Raw genomic sequence first — 18,949 nt, forward strand, 5'->3', positions numbered from 1 at the left:
GGGGAGAGCTTGGCTCTCTGGTTTCCATAACAACAACTTAAACACAAATCTCTGTCTCGCTTCATTGGAAAAGAACTGCTAGAGATCTTTTCAATGAACTGGCTGCTCTACCTGTAGCTTAAAAAGTAAAAATGAAATCACACACCAGCTTGAAGTTTTAGATCTCTGCTCCTAATGAGAAGGTGAAAAGTCTCACACTCGTGTTTGGGGATGGCTGGTTTCATGGCTTTGACACTTCGTGTGTCCATCCAGATACACTGGCTGTCCGCATCTTCAGGAATTACCTACACTCCACACTTCTCCTCCATTCCCCTTTGCCTGGCAGGTGAAACAGCTGCACGTTCAAGGCCGTTTGCCTTCCTACAGCGTGGTAAAGAAGGAAGGGAAGGACAGGGCCAGGGAGACTAGCTAGCCATCCTGCCCAGCCCAGCCCTTAGGACCAGGGAAAGAAGCCATGAAGAACAGGGGTGACCCCTCAGTTCATTGTCAATAAACTGGCCAGCGGCAGCCCAGGACTCAGATTACCAGGTGCCATCAAATCAACTCCAACTCGTGGTGACTCCATAGGGTCTGCAGCGACTGATTTTTCAGAAGTAGATCGCTAGGCCTTTGTTCCAAGGTGCCTCTGGGTGGGCTTGAACATGCAACCAATCACTTAGCAGCCAAGCACATTAACTGTTTGTGCCACGTTGCTTCTATTTTGATTCTATTTTTGTGTAGATTCGTAAACCAACAAGTTACTTGACTTATGATCTGTTTTGGTGGCTCAGTGGTTAAGAGCTATGACTGCTAACCAGAAGGTCAGCAGTTTCAATCCATCAGCCACTCCTTAGAAATCCTATGGGGCAGTTCTTCTCGGTCCTATAAGGTCACTATGAGTCAGAATCAACTCATCAGAAACAGGTTTAGGTTTTTTTTGTTGTTGTTGTTCTCTGTTAAAATAATTATAGGACAAAATTGTCTGGTTGGGTGATAAAACTGATAGGTCAACTCGATGGGCACCGAGGTAGGAGTCAGGCAGTGCGGGGTTTGATTCCCGGTCCCACCATTTCCTGGATGGGAAGCATTTCAACCTCTCTAAGTGCTTTCTTACCTGTGAGGTGAAGTGATGGTGCCTTGTCTCACCCAGTTTCTGTGACACGCAAATAGGATGGTCAATGAAGAAGCCCTGCCACAATGCCTGGTACTTGGTCAACAATTCATAAAAGTTAGTTTCCTCTTTCATGCTTCCTCTTTTCCCCTGGTGCTCTTCTTGCTCCTTTCTAAAAAAAAAAACTAGAGACCAAAAAAACAAAAAACAAAAAAACACATTGCTGCCAAGTCAATTCTGATTCATAGTGACCATATAAAACCAAACCCACTGCCATGGAGTCAATTCTGACTCGTAGCCACCCCACTGGGTTTCCAAGGCTATAAATCTCAATGAAGCAGATGGCCACATCGTTCTCTCGAGGAGCCCCTGGTGGTTTGAAACCACCAACTTTTTAGTTAGCAGTTGATCGCTTTAACAACTGCGCCGCTCCTTAGTGACCCTATAGGTAGGGCCGATTACCCTATAAGCAAGGTATGCACAGGCCCAATTGTACCTTCCCACCAATCTGCAGTGAACAATTTCACCTGCCCCCCACCACGTCAACAATGTGGTGAAACCCGTGTGAAACTTCTCACCACAGATTAGCAAGTAAATGCAATTAAGCCCGTGAGTACCTTGCCCAACACAAGCTGGTCCATACCATACTTACCGGTTCACCCACCCTTGGCAATAGGACAGAGTAGAACTGCCCCATAGGGCTTCCTAGGCTGTAATCTTTACAGAAGCAGACTGCCACATCTTTCTCCTACAGAGCAGCTGGAGGCTTCAAACCACCGACATTTCAGTTAGCAGCCGAGTGCTTAGCCACTGCGCCACCAGGGCTCCTCTTTCTAAGGGAGGAAAAAAGTTTTGCTTTTCTTCCATTCTTTGATGGTTTAATACCTGAGGGTGAGGGGAGGAGAACCATTAATCATTGCTGAAAACAAACCTGGGACCTTTAAAAATATGCAATGTCTCGGAAAGGAGACTGATCATACTAAGAAACTGCGTTTTGTTTTCATGTTGATATGTCTAGGGTGCACCTCAGGACCAATAAACATCAAGTAAAAGATGAAAGAGATGAGGAATGTTGGCAAAGATGTCACAGCAAGAAAAGACCGAGCATGCCTCATTTTGCCCCAAGGCGGGCAGGATGCGATTAAAGGGTGTTTTCATCTATAAAGGCCGTCAAGGCCTTTTTGTTCTGTGAGAGAAACAGCTTGCCGCTGACAGGTGGGCTGGATCAAATCACTGAAATACATAATCCTTGTCTGCCTGGGTAAGTTTTTTTTCTGTCTCCCACAAAGGGCACCATTGATGTGGTCAGGTGCATGGAAGCAGAAGGGGGGTTGCTAATTCCTTATTAGGATAATTTATGGAGCCTTAGTAGCGCAGTGGTTAAAGCAGTTGGCTGCTGACCCAAAAGTAGGCAGATTCAAAACCTCCAGCGGCTCCGTGGACATGGCAGTCTGCTTCCATAGAGATTTATAGCCTTGGAAACCCCATGGGGCGACTATGAGTCAGAATCGACTCACTGGCAGTAGGCTTCGGGTTTTGTCCAAACTTAAGGTGTCTGAGTGGCTCAAACATTTTCAGCTCGGCTACTAACCTAAAGGTTGGCAGTTCGAACCAACCCAGCAGCCATGGAAGAAAGGCCTGGTGATTTGATTCTGTAAAGATTGTTGTTGGGTGCTGTTAAGTCGATTTTGACCCATAGTGACCCCATGTCACAGAGTAGAATTGCCTCATAGGGTTTTCTTGACTGACTCTTTATTGAAGGAGCCATGGTACTGCAATGGTTAAAGCACTTGGCTGCTAACCAATAGGTCCACAGTTCGAACCCACCAGGTGCTTAACAGGAGAAAGATGTGGCAGTCTGCTTCCGTAAAGATTATAGCCTTGGGAGAATGAAGAACACCAAAAGACACAAGGTAATTATGAGCCCAAGAGACAGAAAGGGCCACGTAAGCCAGAGACTACATCAGCCTGAGACCAGAAAAACTAGATGGTGCCTGGCCAAAACCGATGACTACTCTGACAGGGAACACAGCAGAGAACCCCTGAGGGAGCAGGAGACCAGTGGGATGCAGACCCCAAATTCTTGTAAAAAGTCCAGACTTAATGGTCTGACTGAGACTAGAAGGACCCCAGTGGTCATGGCCCCCAGACCTTCTCTTAGCCCAAGACAGGAACCATTCCCAAAGCTAACTCTTCAGACAGGGATTGGGCTGGACAATGGGATAGAAAAAGATGCTGGGGAAGAATGAGCTTCTTGGGTCAAGTAGACACTTGAGACTATGTTGGTATCTCCTGTTTGGAGGGGAGATGAGAGGGCAGAAGGGGTCAGAAGCTGGCGGAATAGACAGGAATAGCGAGAGTGGTGGGAGGAGTAGGCTGTCTCATTAGGGGGAGAGAAATTAGGAGTATATAGCAAGGTGTATATAAATTTTTGTATGAGAGGCTGACCTGATTTGTAAACTTTCACTTAAAGCACAATTAAAAAAAAAAAGATTACAGCCTTGGAAAACCTATGGGGCAGTTCTACTCTGTAACCTATTGGGTTGCCTTAAGTGGCAATCGGCTCGACGACAATGGATTTGGTTCAGTTTTGTCCAAAATCAATGTCCCCATGCATCCGGCCTGGGAAACCTCTTTGTAGCCTTAAAGATTCATGTTTGGCCATCTACAGATACAATGTAATCCCAACCCAAATTTCAATGGCATTTTTTAATGAGATGGAGAAACAAATCACCAACTTCATATGGAAAGCGAAGAGGCCCCAGATAAGTAAAGTGCTACTGAAGAAGAAGAACAAAGTAGGGGGCCTCACTCTACCTGATTTGGACTACCACCACGGTAGTCAAAACAGCGTGGCACTGGTACAACAACAGATACATAAACCAATGGAACAGAATTAAGAATCCAGAGGTAAAATCGTCCACCAACGAGGAGCTGATATTTGACAAAGGCCCAAAGTTCATTAAATGGGGAAAAGACAGTCTTTTTAACAAATGGTGCTGGCATAACTGGATATCCATCCACCTGCAAAAAAACGAAACAAGACCCATACCTCACTCCATGCACAAAAACTAACTCAAAATGGATCAAAGACCTAAATATAAACTCTAAAATGATAAAGATCATGGAAGAAAAAATAGGGACAACGCTAGGAGCCCTAATACATGGTATAAACAGTATACAAAACATTACTAACAATGCGCAAACACCAGAAGAGAAACTAGTCAGCTGGGAGCTCCTAAAAATCAAACACTTACGATCGTCCAAAGACTTCATCAAAAGAGTAAAAAGACAAGCTATACACTGGAAACAAAATTTTGGCTATGACAAATCCAATCAACATCTAATCTCTGAAATCTACCAGATGCTGCAAAACCTCAACAACAAAAAGACAAATAACCCAATAAAAAACGGGCGAAGGATATTGTGTTAGTTATCTAGTGCTACTGTAACAGAAATACCACACGTGGATGGCTTTAAAAAAGAAATTTATTTTCTCAAGGTAAAGTAGGCTGAAAGTCCAAATTCAGGGTGTCAGCTCCAGGGGAAGGCTTTCTCTCTCTGTCTGCTCTGGAGGACGATTCCTTGTCATCTGTCCTCCCTGGTTGAGGAGCTTCTCAGGCGCAGGGACCCAGGGTCCAAAGGATGAGTTCTGCTCCCAGTGCTGCTTTCTTGGTGGTATAAGGTCCCCTTGCCTCTCTGCTCATTTCTTTCTTTTATATCTCAAGGTTGTCTCAAAACACAAACCAATCTTGTAGTCTGAGTCCTGTCTCACTAGCAACTACCACCCATCCTCCCTCATTAACATGATAGAGCCAGGATTTACAACATATGGGAAGATAACGTAACACAAAGTCCACACACAGCCAAACTGATACACACATTTTTGGGGGGATATAATTCAATCCATGACAGATATGAGCAGGCACTTCAACAAAGAACACATTCAGGCAGCTACCACATACATGAGGAAATGCTCAGGATCATTAGCCATTAAGGAAATGCAAATCAAAACTACAATAAGATAGCATCTCACCTCAACAAGGCTAGCATTAATCCAAAAAACACAAAATAATAAATGTTGGAGAGGTTGTGGATAGACTGGAACACTTCTACATTGCTGGTGGGAATATAAAATGGTACAACCACTTTGGAAATTGATTTGGCACTTCCTTAAAAAGCTAGAAGTACCATACGATCCAGCAGTCCCATTGCTTGGAATATATCCTAGAGAAATAACAGCCTTCACACGAATAGATATATGCACAAACATGTTCATTGCAGCAGTGTTCACAATAGCAAAAAGATGGAAATAACCTAGGTGCTCATCAACGGACGAATGGATAAACAAATTATGGTCTATTCGCACGATGGAATACTACGCAATAGTAAATAACAAGGATGAATCCACAAAACATCTCATAACATGGATGAATCTGGAAGGTATTTTGCTGAGTAAAATTAGTCACAAAAGGACAAGTATTATATGAGACCACTATTACAAGAACTCAAAAAAAGGTTTAAACACAGAAGGAAACATTCTTTGATGGTTACAAGGGTGATTATCAAGGGAGAGGGGTATTCACTACATAGTAGACAAGAATTACCTTAGGTGAAGGGAAAGACAACACACAATACAGGGAAGTCAGCACAACTGGACTAAACCAAAAGCTAAGAAGTTTCCTGATTACAACCAAACACTATATGGGACAGAGTAACAGGGGTAGGGGTCTGGGGACCATGGTTTCAGGGTACTCCTAAGTCAATTGGCGTAACAAAGTTTATTAAGAAAACGTTCTACATTCCACTTTGGTGAGTGGTGTCTGGAGTCTTAAAAGCTAGTGAGCAGCTATCTAAGATGATCAATTGGTCCCAAACACCTGGAACAAAGGAGAATGAAGAGCACCAAAGACACAAGGAAAATTTTAGCTCAAGAGACAGAAAGGGCCACATAAACCAGAGACTACATCAGCTTGAGACCAGGAGAACTAGATAGTGCCCAGGTACCACCAATGACTGCCCTAACAGGGAACACAACAAAGAGTCCCTGACAGAACAGGAGAAAAGTGGGGTGCAGAACTCAAATTCTAGTAAAAAGACCAGATTTAATGGTCTGACTAAGACTGGAGGGACCCTGGAAGATATGGCCACCAGACTCTCTGTTAGCCCAGAACTGAAACCATTCCTGAAGCCAACTCTTCAGACAAAGATTAGACTGGACTATAAGACATAAAATGATACTCATGAAGACTGTGCCTCTTAGCTCAAGTAGATACAGCAGACTAAATGGGCAGCTCCTGTCTGGAGGCAAGATAATATGGAAAAAAGGGGCAGGAGCTGGCTCAAAGCACGCGGGAAATCCGGGGTGGAAAGGAGGAGTGTGCTGTCAAATTACAGGGAGAGCAATTAGGGTCACATAACAATGTGCATTTAAATTTTTGTATGAGAAACTACTGTAAACTTTCGCTTAAAGCACAATTAAAAAAAGAGATTCATGCTTTGGCGTTAATAAGATTCCTTCAAAACGTCAATGCCAAAATACGTGAGGCAGAGCCAAGATGGCGGAATAGACAGATGCTTCCGTCGAGCCCTCTTTCCAACAAAGAACCGAAAAAACAAGTGAAACGAGTATATTTGTGACAAGCTGGGAGCCCTGATCATCAAAGGCAAGCTTAGACAATGAACTGAGGGGCAGGGGAAGGAAGAGACCATTCAGAAGCAGAGAGAAGTTACCGGACCTGAATCATGGGGAGCCCTCAGGCACCATTCCCAGAGCGGCGGTGGCGGCGGCGGCGGCGGCGGCGGCGGCGGCAGTGGGCTGGTCCTAGCGTTTGGCCACAGTTTCCTCAGGGAGAAGCAGCAGCCACACAGCCCACTCACACCTCCTGAACCTGAGGAGAAGGGCACTCTCGGCAAAAGCTAAGTACTTGCGTATATTTTACCGTGTCCCCCCCACCCCCAAGTCGGCTTCAGCGGCTGAACCCCTGGGCCTGAGATAGACCCTGGTGAGCACCTAGAGCCATCCTCCCGGCCTTGGGGAAGGAAAAAATTTGCAACTGGGAGGAAAAGATAATTTGCTAGCTCCATTAAGCGGGGGAGCTCAGGACAGAAGCAGCTCTTGTCCAGGCATAAACCGTCTGTAGACCTTGAGCACCTTTCCCTTCTGCATGGACCTGCGTGGGCCTATTTCGGGAGAATAGGCCCTTGTTGGCAAACTCCAACCATTTCAGCTATACGGTGGCGAGGTGGGTGTTTGACGTTTGACATTGCTTTGCCTATTCAACAAGGTCCTCACCTACCCACATCAGGGACCTAAGGACTGGTGGCTCCACTTGGGTTGCCCAGCCACCAGAGACAGGGGGCCAGGGATAACTGGTACCTCCCAGTCCTTACAACAAAAACTTTGGGTACCCATGGTCCCTCTGCAGAGTCCACCCACCAGCACGCTCTAGGGAACAGAGGCGCATTTTCCTCAGAGACACGTGGGAGTTGTTTCTCAGCCCCCTGCCTTGTTCAGAGTGAGCCCCCTGCTGCAATCAGATACGGGTATATACGCCAATCACCCCTGCCCCTCTAAGACTCTAGGACAGATCCTGTACCACACACTTGATATCAGCTACCTGGAAACCTGAGCTGAATTCATACAAGAAAACTGAATGGACGCCTAGACTGATATACTTGATAACGGCTCTAGCCAGCTGGGGACAGGACACAAGAGCTCCAAACGCAAAAATAATTAAGCTAGCTCACTCAAGCAACCCATAGGGGTATACCAAAACAAAATAAAGCAAGTAGCTATGACACAATAAGCAAGCATAAACTAATACAATAACTTATAGATGGCTTGGAGACAACAGTGAATATCAAGTCGCATAAAGAAACAGGCCATGATCACCTCAACGGGCTCTCAAAACAAAGAATCCAGGGATCTTTTAGATGAAAGTGCTTTCCTGGAATTACCAGATACAGAACACGAAAGTTTAATATACAGAACCCTTCAAGACATCAGGAAGGAAATGAGGCAATACGCAGAACAAGCCAAGGAACAGACAGATAAAGCAACTGAAGAAATCAGAAAGATTATTCAGGAACATGATGAGAAGTTTAATAAGCTGGAAAAATCCATAGACAGACAGCAATCAGAAATTCAGAAGATTAACAATAAAATTACAGAATTAGATAACTCAGTAGAAAGTCAGAGGAGCAGAATTGAGCAAGTAGAAGCTAGACTTGCTGAACTCGAAGATAAATCACTTGGCACTAATATATTTGAAGAAAAATCAGATAAAAGAATTTAAAAAAATGAAGAAAACTTAAGAATCATTTGGGACCCTATCAAGAGAAATAACCTACAAGTGATTGGAGTACCAGAACAGGGAGGGATAGCAGAAAATACAGAGAAAATTGTTGAGGATTTGTTGGCAGAAAACTTCCCTGATATTGTGAAAGGTGAGAAGATATCTATCCAAGATGCTCATCGAACTCCACATAAGGTAGATCTTAAAAGAAAGTCACCAAGACATATTATAATCAAGCTTGCCAAAACCAAAGATAAAGACATAATTATAAGAGCAGCAAAGGATAAACAAAAAGTCACCTACAAGGGAGAGCCAATAAGAATAAGCTTGGACTACTCGGCAGAAACCATGCAGGCAAGAAGGCAATGGGATGACATATTTTAAAAATTGAAGGAAAGAAATTGCCTGCCAAGAATCATATATCCATCAAAACTGTCTCTTAAATATGAAGGTGAAATTAAGACATTTCCAGATAAATACAAGTGGAGGGAATTCGTAAAAAGCAAACCAAAACTACAAGAAATACTAAAGGGAGTTCTTTGATTAGAAAATCAATAATATCAGGTATCAACCCAAGACTAGAACACTGGGCAGAGCAACCAGAAGTCAACCCATACAGGGAAATCCAAAAAAACAAAGCAAGATTATTAAAAAAAAAAAAAAAAAGCCCAACACAGGGTAACGGCAATGTTATTATATGAAAGAAGATAACATTAGAATAATAAAGAGGGACTAAGAAATGTAATCATACACCTTCCATATGGAGAGGAAGATGAGGCGATACAAGGCAATAAAAGTTAGTTATAAATTTAGAAAAATAGGGGTAAATAATAAGGTAACCACAAAGGAGACAAACTATCCTACTCATCAAAATAAAATACAAGGGCAAAATACAGACTCAGTGGAAACAAAATCAACAACAACAAATATGAGGAAAGGACAATATATAAAGAAAATCTACTCAGCACATAAAATCAAGTGGGAAAAAGAAACGGTCAACACACAAAAAAAGACATCAAAATGATAGCACTAAATTCATACCTATCCATAATTACCCTGAATGTAAATGGACTAAATGCACCAATAAAGAGACAGAGAGTGGCAGAATGGATTAAAAAACAAGATCCGTCTATATGCTGCCTACAAGAGACACACCTTAGACTTAAAGACAAACTAAAACTCAAAGGATGGAAAAAAATATATCAAGCAAACAACAATCAAAAAAGAACAGAAGTGGCAGTATTAATTTCTGACAAAATAGACTTTAAAGTGAAATCCATCAGAAAGGATAAGGAAGGACACTATATAATGATTAAAGGGACAATACACCAAGAAGATATAACCATAGTAAATATTTATGAACCCAATGACGGGGTGCAAGATACATAAAACTCTACCAGCATTGAAAAGTGAGATAGCTCCACAATAATAGTAGGAGACTTCAACACACCACTTTTGGTGAAGGACAGGACAACCAGAAAGAAGCTCAACAAAGACACGGAAGATCTAAATGCCACAATCAACCAACTTGACCTAGTAGACATATACAGAACACTCCACCCAACAGCAACCAACTATACTTTCTTTTCTAGCACACGTGGAACATTCTCTAGAATAGACCACATATTAGGTCATAAAGCAAGCCTTAGCAGAATCCAAAACATTGAAATATTACAAAGCATCTTCTCTGATCATAAGGCCATAAAAGTGGAAATCAATAACAGGAAAAGCAGGGAAAAGAAATCAAACACTTGGAAACTGAACAATACCCTGCTCAAAAAAGGCTGGATTATAGAAGACATTAAGGATGGAATAAAGAAATTCATAAAATCCAATGAGGACAAAAACATTTCCTATCAGAACCTTCGGGACACAGCAAAAGGGGTGCTCTGCGGCCAGTTTATATCAATAAATGCACACATCCAAAAGGAAGAAAGGGCCAAAATCAAAGAACTATCCCTACAGCTTGAACAAATAGAGAGCAACAAAAGAAACCCACAGTCACCAGAAGAAAACAAATAATAAAAATTAGAGCTGAACTAAATGAAATAGAAAACAGAAAAATAATTGAAAGAATTAACAAGACCAAAAGCTGGTTTTTTGAAAAACTCAACAAAATTGATAAACCACTGGCCAAACTGACAAAAGAAAAACAGGAGAGGAAGCAAATTACCCAAATAAGAAATGAGATGGGTGATATTACAACAGGCCCAATGGAAATTAAAAGAATCATATCAGACTACTATGAAAAACTATATTCAAACAAATTTGAAAACCTAGAAAGAAATGGATGAATTCCTAGAAACTCACTACCTACCTAAACTAATACAAACAGAGGTAGAACAACTAAATAGACCCATAACAAAAGAAGAGATTGAAAAGGTAATCAAAAAACTCCCAACAAGAAAAAGCCCTGGCCCAGACGGCTTCACTGCAGAGTTCTACCAAACTTTCAGAGAAGAGTTAACACCACTACTACTGAAGGTATTTCAGAGCATAGAAAAGGGTGGAATACTACCAAACTCATTCTATAAAGCCACCATATCCCTGATACCAAGACCAGGTAAAGACACCACAAGAAAAGAAAATTATAGACCTATATCCCTCACGAATGTAGATGCAAAAATCCTCAACAAAATACTAGCCAATAGAATTCAACAGCATATGAAAAAAATAATTCACCATGACCAAGTGGGATTCATACCAGGTATGCAGGGATGGTTCAACATTAGAAAAACAATTAATGTAATGCACCACATAAATAAAACAAAAGACAAGAATCACATGATTTTATCAATTGATGCAGAAAAGGCATTTGACAAAGTTCAACACTAATTCATGATAAAAACTTTCCGCAAAATAGGGAGAGAAGGAAAATTTCTCAACATAATAAAGGGCATTTATACAAAGCCAACAGCCAACATCACCCTAAATGGAGACAGCCTGAAAACATTCCCATTGAGATCAGGAACCAGACAAGGATGCCCTTCATCACCACTCTTATTCAACATTGTGCTGGAAGTCCTAGCCAGAGCAATTAGGCTAGCTAAAGAAATAAAGGGCATCCAGATTGGCAAGGAAGGAGTAAAAGTATCTCTATTTGCAGATGATACGATCTTATACACAGAAAACCCTAAGGAATCCTCCAGAAAACTACTGAAACTAATAGAAGAGTTCAGCAGAGTATCGGGATACAAGATAAACATACAAAAATCAGTTGGATTCCTCTACACCAACAAAAAGAACATCGAAGAGGAAATCACTGAATCAATGCCATTTACAGTAGCCCCCAAGAGGATAAAATACTTAGGAATAAATCTTACCAGAGATGTAAAAGACTTATACAAAGAAAACTACAGTACACTTCTGCAAGAAACTAAAAGAGATTTACATAAGTGGAAGAACATATCTTGCTCATGGATAGGAAGACTTGATATTATAAAAATGTCTGTTCTACCAAAAGCGATCTATACATTTAATGCAATTCCAATCCAAATCCCAAGGACATTCTTTAATGAGATGGAGAAACAAATCACCAATTTCATCTGGAAGGGAAAGAGGCCCTGGATAAATAAGGCATTACTGAAAAAGAAGAACAAAGTGGGAGGCCTTACTTTACCTGATTTTAGAACCTATTATACCGCCACAGTAGTCAAAACAGCCAGGTACTGGTACAACAACAGATACATGGACCAATGGAACAGAATTAGATCCAGACCTAAATCTATCCATATATGAGCAGTTGATATTTGATAAAGGCCCCAAAACAGTTAAATGGGAAAAAGACAGTCTTTTAACAAATGGTGCTGGCATAACTGGATATCCATCTGCAAAAAAATGAAACAAGACCCATACCTCACTCCATGCACAAAAACTAACTCAAAATGCATCAAAGACCTAATTGTAAAATCTAAAACAATAAAGATCATGGAAGGAAAAATAGGGACAGCGTTAGGAGCCCTAATACATGGCATAAACAGTATAGAAAACATTATAAAAAACGTAGAAGAAAAACTAGATAACTGGGAGCTCCTAAAAATCAAACACTTATGCTCATCCAAAGACTTCACCAAAAGAGTAAAAAGGCTACCTACAGACTCGGAAAAATTTTTTAGCTATGACATTTCTGATCAGCGCCTGATCTCTAAAATCTACATGATGCTGCAAAAACTGAGCTGCAAAATGACAAATAACCCAATTAAAAATTGGGCAAAAGATATGAATAGACACTTCACTAAAGAAGACATTCAGGAAGCTAACAGATATATGAGGAAATGTTCACGATCATTAGCCATAGAGAAATGCAGATCAAAACCACAATGAGGTTTCATCTCACTCCAACAAGGCTGGCATTAATCCAAAAAACACAAAATAATAAATGTTGGAGAGGCTGTGGAGAGATTGGAACACTTGTACACTGCTGGTGGGAACGTAAAAGGTACAACCACTTTGGAAATCCATTTGGCGCTTCCTTAAAAAGTTAGAAATAGAACTACCATACGATCCAGCAATCCCACTCCTTGTAATATATCCTAGAGAAATAAGAGCCTTTACATGAACAGATATATGCACACCCATGTTTATTGCATCACTGTTTACAATAGCAAAAAGATGGAAGCAACCAAGGTGCCCATCAACGGATGAATGGATAAATAAATTACGGTATATTCACACAATGGAATACTACGCATCCATAAAGAACAGTGAGGAATCTGTGAAACATAACATAACATGGAGGAACCTGGAAGGCATTATGCTGAGTGAAATTAGTCAGTTGCAAAAGGACAAATATTGTACAAAACCACTATTATAAAAATTTGAGAAATAGTTTCAACTGAAAAGAAAACATTCTTTTGTGGTTACGAGAAGGGGGAGGGAGGGAGGGTGGGAGAGAGGTATTCACTAATTAGATAGTAGATAAGAACTACTTTAGGTGAAGGGAAAGACAGCACACAATACCGGGGAGGTCAGCACAATTGGACTAAATCAAAAGCAAAGAAGTTTCCTGAATAAACTGAATGCTTCGAAGGCCAGCTTAGCAGGGGCAGAGGTCTGGGGACCATGGTTTCAGGGGACATCTAAGTCAATTGGCATAATAAAATCTATTAAGAAAACATTCTGCAACCCACTTTGAATAGTGGCGTCTGGGGTCTTAAACGCTAGCTAGTAGCCATCTAAGTTACATCAATTGGTCTCAACCCACCTGGATCAAAAGAGAATGAAGAACACCAAGGACACAAGGTGATAACGAGTTCAAGAGACAGAAAGGGCCACATGAACCAGAGACTACATCATCCTGAGACCAGAACAACTAGATGGTGCCTGGCTACAACTGATGACTGCCCTGACAGGGAACACAACAGAGAACCCCTGAGGGAACAGGAGAGCAGTGGGATGCAGACCCCAAATTCTCATAAAAACACCAGACTTAATGGTTTGACTGAGAATAGAAGGACCTCAGTGGTCATGGCCCCCAGACCTTCTGTTGGCCCAGGACAGGAACCATTCCTGAAGCCAACTCTTCAGACACGGATTGGACTGGACAATGGGTTAGAGAGGGATGCTGGTGAGGAGTGAGCTTCTTGGATCAGGTGGACACTTGAGACTATGTTGGCATCTCCTGCCTGGAGGGGACATGAGAGGGTGGAGGGGGTTAGAAGCTGGCAAAAAGGACATGAAAAGAGAGAGTGGAGGGAGAGAGCAGCCTGTCTCATTAGGGGTAGAGTAATTGGAAGTGTGTAGCAAGGTGTATGGAAACCCTGGTGGTGTAGTGGTTAAGTGCTATGGCTGCTAACCAAAGGGTCGGCTGTTCAAATCTGCCAGGTGCTTCTTGAAAACTGTATGGGGCAGTTGTACTCTGTCCTATAAGGTCGCTATGAGCTGGAATCGACTCGAGGGCACTGGGTTTTTTGGGTAGCAAGGTGTATATGGGTTTTTGTGTGAGAGACTGACTTGATTTGTAAACTTTCACTTAAAGCACAATAAAAAAAAAAGTCAGTGCCTTGCAAGGAGAGAGCCTGAGAGGAGCCTGAATTCTCTCACACCGCCTTATGATTTTCTTGCAGCAGATTCCTGTCTTCTCTAGAATGAGCCAGGATCAGTAGCAGAGTGATTGGTGACTTTGATGTGTTACCAATGGACTTTCAATATGCCTTGCTCAGATGGCATCAACCAAGTTCGTGGTCTGTACTCCACTGGGTTAGATGGCCCCATCGTAAGTAGTGACTGTACCATTTCTAAGGTTTACTAGAATTGACGTAAGAAGGCAGGTATAATTGACATAAGACATAGGGATTGTTCTGGAAAGTCTGACGTTGGGAGAGCACAGTAGCATAAAGTTCAGTCATTGAAGCCACGCTGGCATCACGTCCTAAACAGGTAATCACTGTACCGCGTAGAACAGGCCCTACACCTTTCCTGGGTGTCCTACAGGGCAGGCGCTCAGTACGACGTGGTCGATAACAACTATCACTTTATGGAGCACCTGCTTTGTACCAAGTCCTGGGCAATACCTACATGATCTCTATCTTCACATCAACGCCATCTTACAGACAAGGAAACTGAAGCTCAGAGAAGTAACATGATTTATTGGAAGGGATGGCAGAATCAGCATTGGCTTTGTCATTTCCACTGAGAAGTCTTGACTCTCGGAGTGGAGTAGAGAATGGGGAGGTGTTTTGTCACGGGTGGACGGCGAGGGCTTAGGGACAAGCACAAGTCACAGGTCCTGGGATTTGTAGGCTCTGCACAGGTCCCAGCCGAGCATCCGTGTTGGGCATCAGTAGCGCGCCTATAAGTTGAGCCCACAGTCCTCTTGGTAGCCTCAGGTAGCAGCCGAGGCAGCATTCCGTAACAGGTAAGCATGTGGGTTCTAAGTCTGGCTCTGGACTTTGTAGCTGTTTGAACCTGAACAAGAGCTGTAGCCTCAGTTTCCTCATCTATGATGGTGATAACGAGAATACCCCACTCCCTGGACCACAACTCCCACAGCCTCCACCAGATTGAGTCCAGTACAACTAGATGGTGCTCGGTTACCACCACTGACTGCTCTGACAGGGATCACAATAGAGGGTCCCAGACAGAGCTGGAGAAAAATGTAGAACAAAATTCTCGCTCACAAAAAAAGACCAGACTTACTGGCCTGACAGAGGCTGGAGAAACCCTGAGAGTATGGCCTCCAGACATAAGGGGGCATACCAGCCCAAGGCAAGGACAAGAAGGCAGAAGGAGACAGGAAAGCTGGGAACTCAAGGTCTGAGACGGGAGAGTGTTGACATGTCACAGGGCTGGCAATCAATGTCACAAAACAATGTGTGTACTAATTGTTCAATGACAAGCTAGTTTGTTCTGTAAACCTTCATCTAAACATAATAATTAAAAATTCTAATTCACAAAGAAGAGAAAACCAGACTTGCTGATCTGACAGAGACTGGAGAAACCTTGAGAGTATGGTTCCTGGAAATCCTTTTAGCTCAGTAATGAAGTCACTCCTGAGGTTCACCCTTCAGACAGAGATTAGACAGGCCCATAAAACAAAACGAGTCTAAATGGGCACACCAGCCCAGGGGCCAGAATGAGAAGGCAGGAGGGGACAGGAAAGCTGAAGATGGGGAACCCAAGGTCGAGGAGAGAGTGTTGACGTGTCACAGGGTTGGCAACCAATGGCACAAAACAATATGTGTACTAATTGCTTAGTGAGAAACTAGTTTGCTCTGTAAACCTTCATTTAAAGCACAATAAAAAAAAAAAAAATACCCAAATCCTGTTGTTGTCAGTTGCCGTGGCGTTGATTCTGACCCCTGGCAACCCCATGTGTGCAGAGTGGAACTGTTCCATAGTTTTCAAAGCTCCGACCATTTGCAAGCAGATTGCCAGGCATTTCTTCCTAGGCATCTCTGAGTAGATTCAAGCTTAAAGCCCACTTCCCCAGGGCTCCCCTCACTCTGCTGGGCTCTCCCTTTCCCTCATTCTGCTGTCCTTGCAAACCACGCCTTCTAACGTGTTTGTCTAGAAGGCCAAATCTTTGCGCGTGCGCATGCCAAGGCCTTGGCACATGCGCAGATTAAGAGACTCAAGTCTTTACCTGACCCTGGACCTGAGCATCACCGGAAGGGAAGGTATTCTCCAGCGCACAGTTCCACCTGAGCTCCTTTGGGAAGCGAGAAGTCTCACAACTCAAACTTCCTATAAAGAGTGACTAAGCATGACTCAGGGTCCAGATCTCCAAATTTGGGCACGGGAGGGCTCGGGATGTAGGGTTTCAGGCACCAATCCTTGCCTTCTGGGGAGGAGGACAGAAGGGTTGGGAGCATTTGGTCTTTTGGCCACTAGGCCCCACGTTGCTCCTTGTCTGTGCAGACAGTAAGTTTGCCACTTTCTGTTTCCCTTGCAATTGGTGGTCATCTTATTTCAATTGGCTAATAGGACAGGACAAGAACCTGAGAGGCAGTTGGTTACAAAGCCACCAATCTTTCGGCTAAGTAGTCAAGCAGTTAACCGCTTGCGACCCCAGGGACTCCTGCCCATCTCCTAAAACCTGCTGTCGTCATCAATTCCAACTCCTAACGACCCCATAGGGCAGCGTAGAACTGCCCCATAGGGTTTCCAAGGAGCAGCTGGTCGATTTGAACTGCCAACCTTTCAGGTAGTAGCTGAGTGCTTAACCGCTGTGCCACCAGGGCTCCTTACCCATCCCCTGGAGTAGCAATAAAGATTAAAAATGAGATACCCTGTGAAGCACTCAGCATAGCATCAGATGCACGGTCAGTAAGAAAAATTTTCTCCCTACTTCCAGGACATCAGACTCCTGTTTGCCTGGTGTTTAAGAAAGCTTTGCTCCTTCCCAGGGTCTAGGTTGACTGAAGGTGCTCTGATCACCCCTCTCATCCCAGCCCCATCCCTCTCCTCCCACCCCGACCACATACCCAATCCAGAGACCCTGCTATGGCACTGCGATCCCTCCAAGCATCTTAAAATAAACTGACATTGAAGATGGTGCCCGGCCACACTCGATGACTGCCCTGGCAGGAGCACATCAGAGAACTCCTGAGAGAGAAGGAGATCAGTGGGATGCAGACCCCAAATTCTCACAAAAAGACCATACTTAATGGTCTGACTGAGACTAGAGGAATCCCGGCAGTCATGGTCCCCAAACCTTCTGTTGGCCCAGGACAGGAACCATTCCCGAAGACAACTCAACAGACATAAAAGGGACTGGACAGTGGATAGGAGAGAGATGCTGATGAAGAGTGAGCTAATTATATCAAGTGGTCACTTGAGACTGTGTTGGCATCTCCTGTCTGGAGGGGGGATAGGAGGATAGAGAGAGTTGGAAGCTGGCAAAATGGTCAGGAAAGGAGAGACTGGAAGGGCTGACTCATTAGGGGGAGAGCAAGTGGGAGAAGGGAGTAAGGTGTATATAAACTTATATGTGACAGTCTGACTTGATTTGTAAACGTTCACTTGAAGCTCAATAAAAGTTAATAAAAAAATAAAAAATAAATAAACTGACATTGAAAAGACATTCTGTGAGATTTTAATTCTGTTAACTCCTGCCTAAAGGATCCCTAGTGGTGCAATGCTTAAGTCCTCAGCAGCTAAGCGCAAGGTCGGTGGTTTGAACCAACCAGCCACTCCAAGGGACAAAGATGTGGCAGTCTGCTTTCCTAAAGTTTACAGCCTTGGAAATCCCATGGGGCAGCTCTACTCTGTTCTTTAGGGTCGCTTTGAGTCAGAATTGACTTGAGAGCAACAGGTAACTCCTGTCTGCCTAAAGCTCCAAAAACGCCTTGGAATGTATTCCAGCCCCACCATTTGTTCCCTTTATGGGGACACAGTCAGCAGTTGGAGAAACAACTAAAAGGGTGTTATTTGCCTCAGTCCTTTTTACGACATGAGACATCTACCTGCATGATTTCAGAGGCAGGCACAGACCTCCCCCAGACTGAGTGAAACTGCCAAACCCCAGCCAAGTTTAGTCTTGCATTTTTTATTTAGAAATAGCAGATAGAACTTTCTGTTCATGTTCTTCTTCCATTCAAAAAAACCAACAGGTACGCGGAAAGACCACACAGCTCCAGAGATTTACACCCACACATCTGCTGAGGAGAACAAAATATTTTTTATTTTTAACACCATTAAGATCTTTAGCTTTTTTATTTATTCTATTTTGTTGTTGTTACGAATACACACAGTGGAACGTACACCAATTCAACAATTTCTACCTGTACAATTCAGTGACTACATTCTTCAAGCTGTGCAAGCATTCTCACCCCGCTTTTCCCAATTGTTCCTCCCCATTAACGTAAACTCACTGTGCCCTCCCCCCAAGATTCCTGTCTCACCTTTCAAGTGGCTATTGATCCCATATAAATAGTTCTTTAAAAGAGCACAATGTTGAAGGCACAGGTTAAGTTAAACTGTTGTTTGGTTTAAAGATTTCAAGGGATATTTTTGATTTAAGGTTTAAAGATTATCTCAGGGCAGTAGTTTTGGAAGTTCATCCAGCCTCAATGGCTCCAGAAAGTCTGGATTTCATGCAGATTTAAAATTCCGTTTTACA

Source organism: Elephas maximus, chromosome 14, assembly GCF_024166365.1.
Source record: "Elephas maximus indicus isolate mEleMax1 chromosome 14, mEleMax1 primary haplotype, whole genome shotgun sequence".
Lineage (NCBI taxonomy): Eukaryota > Metazoa > Chordata > Mammalia > Proboscidea > Elephantidae > Elephas > Elephas maximus.